Raw genomic sequence first — 11,334 nt, forward strand, 5'->3', positions numbered from 1 at the left:
GGGACACCTGCATCACATATTGGAGTGTCTGGGTTCAAGTCCCGCTCCACTTCATTTCCAGTTTTCTGATAATGCACATCCTGGGACCAGCAATGATAGCTCAAGTATTTGGGTTTTGCCACCCACGTGGGAGACCCAGATTGAGATTCTGGCTCCTGGCTTCAGCCCGACCCTGCCTGGGCTATTGCAGGCCTTTAGGGAATAAGCAGATGAACAGTGAATAGAAGTGTATGTTCTCTCCCTCTCTTTCTTGCCACCCTTCAAGATAAAATGAAAATAAATACATTTTTTAAAATTTAAAAAAAATGACATTCAAATAATTTTCTACTGTGTAAAAGGAGTGCAGCCATATCTGAACATAAGTCTTCAGAATGATATGTAATATCCTAAGGGAAGATTACTGGCAAGCCTGAGATGGGTACAAGCCATAGGAGTCAATATCTCTGTTTTCCATCAACAAAGTGTTGAAGTATATGACTTATAGTTAGGTTTGCCAAATAAATACAGATAAATTCAAATTTAACTGGAAGTCTGTATTTTTATTTCCTAGGCCTGGTAATCCTATCTGCAGGCTGATTTTATTTAGCACATGTATTATTGAAATATAATTTTTCTGACCAGGAATATCTGACAGCATTGAGCTCACATACTTACATTAGATCAACTGGAGCTGAGTACTCTGGTCCCTTTTATAGATGATCATTTTTTCTCCAATTCAATGTAGTCTCTTCCTGGCTTTCTTCTCATTTCTGAGTCCCATAGGCTCTCTGGTCTTGTCCACTCTTTCAGTTTATGAACAGTGTAGTAGAATAGATGCCCCAGCTGTGGCATCTTTGTTTTGATCATATTTAATTCAAATTGAGAAGCAAATCATTTTTATTAGAATGGCAGACATATACTATGTATTGGTAAACCCCATCATTATACCATAAGAATGTAAGTTATTTTTTAGAACCTCTAAAATTCCTTGTTTCTTCTCCAGTCTACCATCCAGTTCGGCCTCATTCCTAAGCATTCTCAGTATCATATCATGGGGGGAAAGGAGTGGATTTTAAATGAGAATGGTGAATGTTTTAGTCCCTGCTCTATAACTAAAATAATCATGTGATTTTGGAAGTTTATTTAATGTTCCAGGATCTGTTTTCCCAACCTGAAAAATGTAGATGCTGGAAAATAATGATTATGACTTTAAGTATACATAGTTTTTGACTGATGATTCTGTGAAGTTAGCATATAGTCAAAGCTTTCTGAAACTCTAGAATCAGAACATCAATTCCCGAGGCAAACAGTTAAGTAACCTTCCCGTATTACTGTAAAGTTTTATGACATTGGAAAACATTTATCTATTGTCAGACTTGCATAGCATCACTGCGGATTGCTAGGAGACAGTAAATGTTTTTACAAGCAAAAAGCCTTCACTTTTTCCTATTGCTATCTACTGCGAGAGTTTGCACAGCTACTGGTCCAAAACATCTTCCTTTTATTGACTTAGAGCAATGGATACACTTTTTAAAGATCTAAATTGAAGAAAAGGAAAAGAATGCTTGTTATCATCTAGTCCTTTTAGCAGTTCTAGGAGAGGAGCAGGGGGGCTATGAGGATAAACTTGAGATGGAGAAATGTCATTGAGCTTGGGGGCCATAGCATTAGTAGATTCAGATCTACCAAAATGCAGTGCATTTTAAAAACCAAGAACGTGAAACCTTCCAGATTGTGGAGACAAGACCACACCTGAATACGCCCACACTCTCTGATGGAATTAAGCACCTACCTCATTACAAAAACCTCCCTTTATGCAAACTAGTCAGATTGCCTCAACGCTAATGAACATAATTAACACTTTCTCAATAGAAGCACTTATCTCCCAGCACTGCTCTTTCTTAGGTTCCTGTAATCATAGATCATTGCTTCTCAAAAAAGGCCAACATGAATCCTACCCTCGTTCCCACAATTAACTTCCAAATTTAAATCATTCCATTGTAAAAACTGAGAATGAGCCAGACAAAATTGTATCTTGGAGAGCCAAATGGCTAGCCATGGGGCCAGGAAAAATCTTCTGAAGTTTATTAAATAGCTAAATCAAAAAAGATTCATGTAATCCATTGTTATAGTTGATAATCATGTAAAATTAAAATGAACCTAACCAACTGAAATGAAAGGGAGAGCCATTAACAATGTACTGCCCTTTCATGGTTAGTGTACAAACAAGTGTACAATGTTAACAGTACTTTATATTGTATTTATATACATCTCTTCCTAGCCCCCAAAATGGCTTAGAATGTTAACAAGGGTTAGAGAAGAATACTGGAGCAGGTTAGAATGACTCAATTAATAGACTAACTTAAAAGAATGCCTAGAAGTTCTACAAACTGTACATGCTATAGAAGTACAGAAACTAGCAAAAAGGGGGCAGGAATGAAAAAAATGGCTCTGTAAGATGCTCAACAAAGAAATATCTTGAACTTTTTTTCTGAAAAAAAAAAGAGAATAAGAATTGTGGTTGTTTTGAGATTTCATACGTATTGTTAGAACAATGTTTAGCACAAAACAAAAAATCAAAAACTATTTCCAGTATCTATTATAATTTTGGTTTGTGGGAGAACATAGAAGAAGAAAAAGCAGACAAGACTATTTTTTGTTCTAAGTCTTTCTTCCATGAATCACAGAAACTTCTAATTATATGGAATATTGTTTTTGGATTACCTAAATAGTGAATCGGGGGTGGGCATTTAGTCTTGCAGTTAAGACACCCACATCCCACATCAGAGTACCTGGTTTCAATATCCAGCTTGGGCTCCCAACTTCAGGTTCCTGCTAATGCACACCCTGGGAAGCAGTGGTGATTGCTCAACTAATTGGATTTCTATCATCTGCAGGGGAGACTGGGTTGAATTTCTGACCCCCAGCTTCTTCCCAGCTCTCAGATTTCTCCCTAGACATTTCCCAGCAACTGGGGAATAAACAGGAAGGGCTCTCTCTCTCTCTCTCTCCCCCTCTCAAATGAAAAATAAATAAATTCAAATATTGAACCAAATTCTGAAATTTTTAAACTTGATGGAAAAAATAGGAACATGTGACATCATTACTGAAGTCCATAAAGATGAATGCACAGGGGCTGACACTCCGGCACAGTGGGTAAAGCCTCCTCCTGCAGTGCCAGCATCCCATAGTGGTGCCAGTTCAAGTCCCAGATGCTCCACTTCCAATCCAGCTCAGCAGTAGAAAGCAGTAGAAGATGACTCAAATCCTTGGGAACCTGTACCCTCATGGGAGACCTGGAAGAAGCTCCTGACTCCTAGCTCCTGGCTTCAGATCGGCAAAGCTCCGGCCGTTGTGGCCATATGGGAAGTGAACCAGCAGATGGGAGACCTCTCTCTCTCTGTATCTCTCTCTCTCTCTGCCTCTGCTTCTCTGTAACTCTGCCTTCCAAATAAATAAATAAATCTTTAAAAAATTTTTTTGTATTTCTTATCTTCACATGACTAACTCACAGGTACACCCATTTTTTTAAGTATTTTTTTAGTTAACAAATGTAGTAGTAGAAAAATTTTAAAATACAGACCATTAGTTGTAGGACTTATTTTAATATGATTCATATTTACATTATTTTTCCCTTTTTTTAATATGCTTAGTTCTGAAAATTCAAAACACAGACTGCTAGTCCTGAATTTAGTCTCTTAATTTGTAGAGAGCAAAACAATCTTTATACATCAAAGAACAGCACAGAAATTGCAGCTTTAGCAACCAGGACAATATTTTTCATGGTGAATATTGGAGATGTAAAAAAAGGTGTAAGAATCAAAATATTTAGAAAAAACTAATTAAAACTATATGTGTTACTAGAAAAGGAAAGTCATTTTAAAAAAATCCAAACTGACAGCTGTACACGTATGTTGAGAGTTGAGAATATATAAAAAGAGATGGTTTCAGTAATGGATTTGATAATGATGGCTATTAAAAATTAATACATTTAAAAAGAAAAAATAAAATCTCAAATTTTCACTTTGGAAAGTCAGTGATGAGAAATACAAGATAAATTGTTGAAAAGAGTCAAGAGATTAGAATCACCCAAAGCATGTATTCTGAAGTGACATGTTTGGGTTTCCTGCTCATCCTTTAATTCATGTTGAATGGTGGAATCATTCTCGTAGTTCACATAATTCCCACCTGAGTAACAAATCTGTGTGATGTAATAAGAAAATTTTAAGATTTAAAACTGACAAAAGCTTCACATAAAAGATATTATTCTATAGAATGGCAAAGAAAAAGTCCTGACATTCAATTGCAAATATTTATTTCTATAGTTACTAGCAATACATTGGTTGAAATTTGAACCATTACAAAGAGAAGAACGTTTATGGATAATGGAATTAAAAGATGTTTATTTTGAGGCAAAATGCTTTGAAATCCATACATATGAGGAGTTTTTTTAAAAGTTCATAGAAAATGCACAATTGTGACTTCTCATGTAAAAATAATCTTCTGCAAGGAGGTGGCATTACTTTAAGTAGAATTTCATATTCTGGAGACTGGCCCCAGAGATTATTGATAAATTTGAAATTCAGAAATTATAGCTGACTTGAATCAGGTTAGCTAACTCAAGAGGGACTGAGGTATAAATTTAGCATCAACTTTTGCTTTTATATCAGTAGGTTCTTGTAGCATAGCTATATTCTTTTCATATAGGCTGATCTCCATAGAAAGCTGGTTTATGATTAAACTGTCAAATGTAAAAGAGGAGTCAGTGATATGATTGAAATATTTAATGGCACTACATTCTGGGAGTCTGAGGCCCACATTTGCACCATAGGGTGGAGATTTTGCAGATATACATCTTAATATTGGACACATTGTAATTTTGTTTTCTGTTTTCTAGCTAATAACTTTTTTCAGTTTGATCCTTTAGCTTACTGAACATTCCAATGAGATATTCAGAATGCTTTGTTAGATTTTTTTTTTTTACTCTTTTTAATGTCTCCAGTGAGAAATGTAAGCCGTCTTTTGGTAACTCCCACAGATGGCTACTTTTCCTCAATATTGGAGGTTTTATCACTTTTACTCTCAATGATCATTTTTTTTCTTTAATTGCCATCGGCTTGGAGTCACAGATTCTTTCCAGGTATCACGTACAAGCTATATTTCTGGTCATATGGAAACTTCTCAAGTAGAATTTTATTGGGAGGAAAAAAGCATAAGTTTTCTATCATTGGATTAAAAATGCTAATTTTTGCATTCTACTCCACAGCATATTCTTGTATTCCCTAAACCTATATAGTCTGAAATAATGAAAATGCAAATATTAATGACTAAAACTGTACCTACTCTTTATGAGCTGCAGAACTCCAGCTAAGAAGCAGATTTGTAAGAAATAATTTTATCTTGAACAGGTTATGTTTTGCATTCTTGTGAAATACCCAAATATTTTCCAGGAGACAATTCCGAGACCAAAGGAGATTGGTTTATACTGACTTTCCAAGGGTAAAGCAAGGACAGAAAGCCACCCCTTTCTTTTGACAATGTATGTGTCGTTGGGGACCATGAATAATTTCTCTTGAACATGCACCAGAAACAAGATTTCAGTAAGTGGAAGAGTAAGTTGGGTATGTTGACACAGAATATATATGCAATCCTTAAAAGAAGTTTGGCTGTGAAGGAGAGGAAAGACAGCCAGGTTGTTACTACATAGAGGCTGAGGGAAAAGAGATTGCTTTCTGTTTGGAGTATGTTTTCTTGGACTAGACTTGGGCATGTTTAAATGCTGAATTACAAAGCTTAAAGTAGAAACAAAGTATTTCAGATAATATCTTAAAATATTAAAATTACAAATATGTTCATAGATAACAAGAAAATTAATACATCACCCAAACCTGTAACAAAACCATATGAAATCTTTTTAAAAGACAACATGAAGAACAAAACTGAGGAGCAGGCATGATCAACTCAGAAGAGCCCTGGGCTGGCAGGAAGTGGCATCACTGAGGCTGTCACGTCTTGCAGGAAGGTTCTCACTTGGATGTGCAACCGGAGCACCCAGGGAGATCAGAAACAAGCCAAATGATGACTGAGGAAGGCAACTGCACTTTCCCCTCACTTGGATTTAGATATGGAGATGGTTTCCATAAAAAAACAATAAATTACCTGTATTTATATCTACATAAATTTATAGTGAAGCTCAAAACCCAAATATCAGAAGAAGTTTAAAGAAAATAGCTAACCCCAAATCAGATTATATTACTTTAGGAATGGAAATCATGCAAAATTTAAAAAATGTGTATTGATTTTTAAAAAGAATTAATAATGCTTAGAAAATTAAAAGTGACTCACATATAATATTTGTATATTTTAAAGATCCCAAAAAACTAAGGATGATTCATCACAGATAATGCTGAGAAATCTAAATGAAAACTAAAAGCATTCTGTCTAGTCTCAAAAGCAAATACATGTTCAGCTCGCGAAAGATGATAAAATACATTGTGATAACAAAATTTTGGAAAAAACAACTGAAGTTGGACAAAATGATCATGTGACTGTGCATTGCAAAATAAACACTTAAGAAACAACAGCACTGAGGGGTGTTAAATATCAGATTGAGTTATAATAAGTAAAGGAGAGGCTGAAGAACCCAACTAGATATCAATATTCAAAGCAGCTGTCAAATTAAAAAGGATAAAGTTGGTAACATTTTATATTTAGTTATTCAATACATTTTCTTTTTTAAAGATGTATTTATGGGCCAGCGCTGTGACATAATAGATTAAGCCTCCGTCTTTGGCTCAGGCATCCTATATGGCTGCCTGTTTAAGTCCTAGCGGTTTCGCTTCTGACCCTGCTCCCTGCTAATGGCCTGAGGAAAGCAGTGGAAGATTGGCCAATTGCTTGAGCCTCAGCCACTCACGTGGGAGACCCAAATGAAGATCCTGGCTCAAGGTTTCTGCCCGGCCCAATGCTGGCTCTTGCAAGCATCTGGGAGTGAACCATCAGATGGAAGATCTCTTTCTCCCTGTGTTTCTCCCTTTCTCTAACTCTGACTTTCAAAATAGATCATTTGGGACAAAAAACTGCTTCAAATTGTAGAAGCCACTGTACTGTGTTCTACAATATAATTGTGTATGCTTATAAAGCAGCAGAACTCAATCTACATAAATTCTAATTCCTAGGTGTAATTTATATTGTATTCAGAATTGATGTTATATATGCAAGTCATTGCTTGTTTCACTTGAAACTTTTTTTAAAAGACTGAAATTTATACTTGTTTCTTTTTTTTAAGTTGAAACTAAGCTTATTACCCAATCTGTGCATGTTGTTTAATATTACACAGAAAAAAAGCTGTAATCTTTGCTTACAACAGAAATAAACCTAAGAAAATTTATAATATGCTATTGATTAATCCTTGTTTTTAAAAAGAGGACATATTTGGGCTGGCACTGTGGCTCACTTGGTTAATTCTCTGCCTGTGGTGCCGGCATCCCATATGGGCGCTGGGTTCTAGTCCCATTTGCTCCTCTTCCAGTCCAGCTCTCTGCTATGGCCCAGAAGGGCAGTGGAGGATGGCCCAAGTGTTTGGGCGCCTGCACCTGTGTGGGAGACCAGGAAGAAGCACCTGGCTCCTGGCTTTGGATCAGAGCAGCGCCGGCCGGAGCGGCCATTTGGAGGGTGAACCAACGGAAGGAGGACCTTTGTCTCTCTCTCTCACTGTCTAACTCTATCTGTCAAATAAATTTTTTAAAAAAGGACATTTCCTCTATAAAAAGAGGACATATTTTGATAAAAAGAGGACATACTTAATATACTTTAGACAAATTGTGTTTACATGGTCTTAAGTCCTAAGGGTACTTGTTACTCAATTACTGTTACTGAATGGAGAAGTCAGAGGACAAATGTTTCTTACAAAAAATTAACTATGTTTCTTAGGTAGGATCATTTATCAAAGAAAAGAAATGTTTAAAGAGCATTTGCAAATTTTCAATTCTGATCCATTATAGTTGCAATTAAAATATTAAAAATGTTTTTAAGATTTATGCTATAACTAATACGCAAACAGTACTTTACACTTTGTGTTTCTGTGTTGGTACAAACGGTTGAAATCTTTAGTTAATATATACTAAACTGATCTTTTGTATATAAAGATAATTGAAAATGAATCTTGATGTGAATGGAATGGGAGAGGGAGTGGGAGATGGGAGGGTTGCGAGTGGGAGGGAAGTTATGGGGGGGGGGCACTGTAATCCAAAAGCTGTACTTTGGAAATTTATGTTTATTAAATAAAAGTTAAAAAATGTTTTTAAGAAAGCATTCTCCCATAGTATTTCCATGGATATCTCCTGTGGCATTTTTAAATTAATTTTTAAAAGATTTATTTATTTATTTGAAAGGCAACGTTAAAGAAAGAGAGAAAGAAGGAGAAACAGAGAGAGAGAATCTATCGGCTGGTTCACTCCCCAAATGGATGCAATGGCCGGAGTTGTGCCAATCCAAAACCAGGAGCCAAGAGTGTATTCCAGGAACCCCATGTGGGCCACATTTGGGCTATCTTCCATTGCTTTCCCAGGCATATTCACAGAAAGCTGAATCAGAAGTGGAGCAGCTGGAACTCAAAGCAGTGCCCATATGGAATGATGACACCTCAGGCGGCAGCTCTGCCCATTAAGCCACAGTGTTGGCCTTGTTTTAAAATTATTAAATCTATAATTACTACAAGCCAATTTTAATGTCCCATTCCAAATTTTTACCTTATTCAAAATGCCTGGGAAGTTACAGAGTCACCACAGATTTGTACAAGTTTTCAGATCATGTTTAGGGAGCAACCTAAATTCTTATGACAGAAAAAAAGTATTCTAAGTTCTAATGACTATTTTAATTTCATTTTATAAGGTATGTTCAAATTTTAATTATTTTTCAATAATAATCTAATTATGTTATTAAATAGCATAAGGTTTAAACTCAGTGACAAAATGTTGAAGTTCTAATATTAAAATTTGTCTTCAGCTTTCAAAATGACAGTGGAAAAATGTCCCACAAACAGCTGTTCCAGAAGTTTATTGCAATTCCAACATCAGTGTAACAAACTGCCTAATTCAAATAGCTAAGCGATGAAAAGCAAACATGAGAGCATTTATCTCTCTTACACTAAATATTGCATTTGTCATCTGAAAATCATGCATCTACTTTGGAAGAAAGTCATTGATGAAACTATTTGAACCTGATGTGGAGGAATAAGACTGGCTGAAACCACTAACTTCAAAATTAGAATATTTGAGGTCATCTTTAAATTAAAATTTTCTTTTTTTAGAAAAAAAATATTTTATTTATTTGAAAGACAGAGTTACAGAGAGAGATAGAGACAGAGAGAGAGAGGACTTCCATCCTCTGGTTCACTCCCCAGATGGCTGCAACGGCCGGAGCTGCGCCGATTCGAAGACAGGAGCCAGGAGCTTCTTCCAGGTCTCGCACACGGGTGCAAGGCCCAAGGACTTGGGCCATCTTCTACTGCTTTCCCAGGCCATAGCAAAGAGCTGGATCGGAAGAGGAGCAGCCGGGACTAGAATTGGTGCCCATATGGGACGTCGGCGTTTCAGGCCAGGGCTTTAATCTGCTAAGCCATATCAATGGCCCCAAAATTTTCAAGAGGTCTAAAGTCTTACATGTTGTGATTTAGTGTATAAAATTCCCTAAATTATGCATGTTCCAAAATTTCATTTTTTAAATAGATTCACTTTATTCATTTTATTTATTTGCAAGAAGAGTGATGGAGAGAAAGAGACAGAGAGATCTTCTATTTGCTGAATGGTTACAATGGCTAGTAACTAGTCCACACAAAGACAAGAGCCAGGAACTCCATCCTGTTCCCCCACATGGGTGGTAGTGGCCCAAGCACTTGGGCTATCCTACACTGCTTTCCCAGGCTCATTAGCAAGGACCTGGATTGGAAGCAGAGCACTCAGGACTCAAAGTAGTATTCCCATACCAGATGCTGGCATCAGAGGCAATGGCTTAACCTACTGCACCACAATGCCAACCCCTCAAAATTCCACTTTTAAGCATATTTTTATTGTAGCTGAGTGTGTTTTCCCATACAATGCTGTGAAAGCACATTTTTAAGGAAACAAGTACTTTCTCAGAACTGATTAAAAATAGTAGAACACAATAGGATTGAAAAGAAACAATAATAATTCATTCTGTACTTGAGAGGAGCACATTAACTAGAAAACAATGAAGAAGAGATGCCTGTGAGAAGGATGGTGACATGTTTCTAAGCATGCTAGCAGCTAATTCTTGTGGTTGTCCTTTAACGATTTTTAAATTCAAAGTAACTAATTAGAAACACATATACACATGGCCCATGGAACTTTAGATACATATTTTCTAAATTTGTCCATCAAAAGGACCTGAAAGCAGTGATGCCCTTAGGATCCTTGAAGAATTGTCTACTTCTTGGACAGGGACAGGGAGAGTTAAATATGAGCGCTGAACAGCTTGTAGTGCCAGGAAATGATGAGGGTATACTGGAGGGACACAGAGGCCAAATTTAGGATAGTCTATTATCAAAATTCATAATGTGACAAATGAGTCTAACTGTATTACAAATGTAGAGCATCATGTCTCTAAAGTAGGTGGGAAAAGGAACTGAACAAGGTGTCTTTGGAAAACATGTTTTGAATAGAAACTGTAAAACTAAAGACAAAAGTATATATACTAATGTTATACTGGGGCAGGCATTATGACTCAGTGGATAAACCACCACCTGTGACACCAGCATCCCTTAAGAGAATCAGTTTGAGTCCTGGCTGCTCCACTTCTGATTGCTAATGAGCCTGCAAACACAGGGGAAGATAACCCAAGTGCTTGGGCCCCTGCCACCCATGTGGGAAACCCAGATGGAGTACCAGGCTCCTGGATTCAGCCTGGCCCAGCCCCACCTATTGTTGCCATTTAGGGAGTGAACCAGTGGATGGAAGATTTCTCCCAATCTCTTTCTCTTTCTCTCTCCTCTCTTCCCTCCCCCCCCTCTGGCTGTAACTCAACCATTCAAATAAATAAATCTTTAAAGAAAACCATTGTACTTGGGTTTATAACTTTTTCTCACTGGAGTACAGCTTAACAATTTTAAAAATATTTTAAATCAACATAAGCAATAAATAAATATACAAATTAAGAGATTAAAGAAATCAGTGGTCTCATTGTCTCAGAAATTGCAATCAATGGGACAAGTGTTGAATTAACCACATTGTACTAGAGTTGGAGATCTCAGTAGGAACTCAGTTTTTATAGATAGATACACAGACAAATATATATACATATATATATATCAGAATGCATATGCATTGATGAATATAC

Source organism: Oryctolagus cuniculus, chromosome 5 (assembly GCF_964237555.1).
Source record: "Oryctolagus cuniculus chromosome 5, mOryCun1.1, whole genome shotgun sequence".
NCBI lineage: Eukaryota > Metazoa > Chordata > Mammalia > Lagomorpha > Leporidae > Oryctolagus > Oryctolagus cuniculus.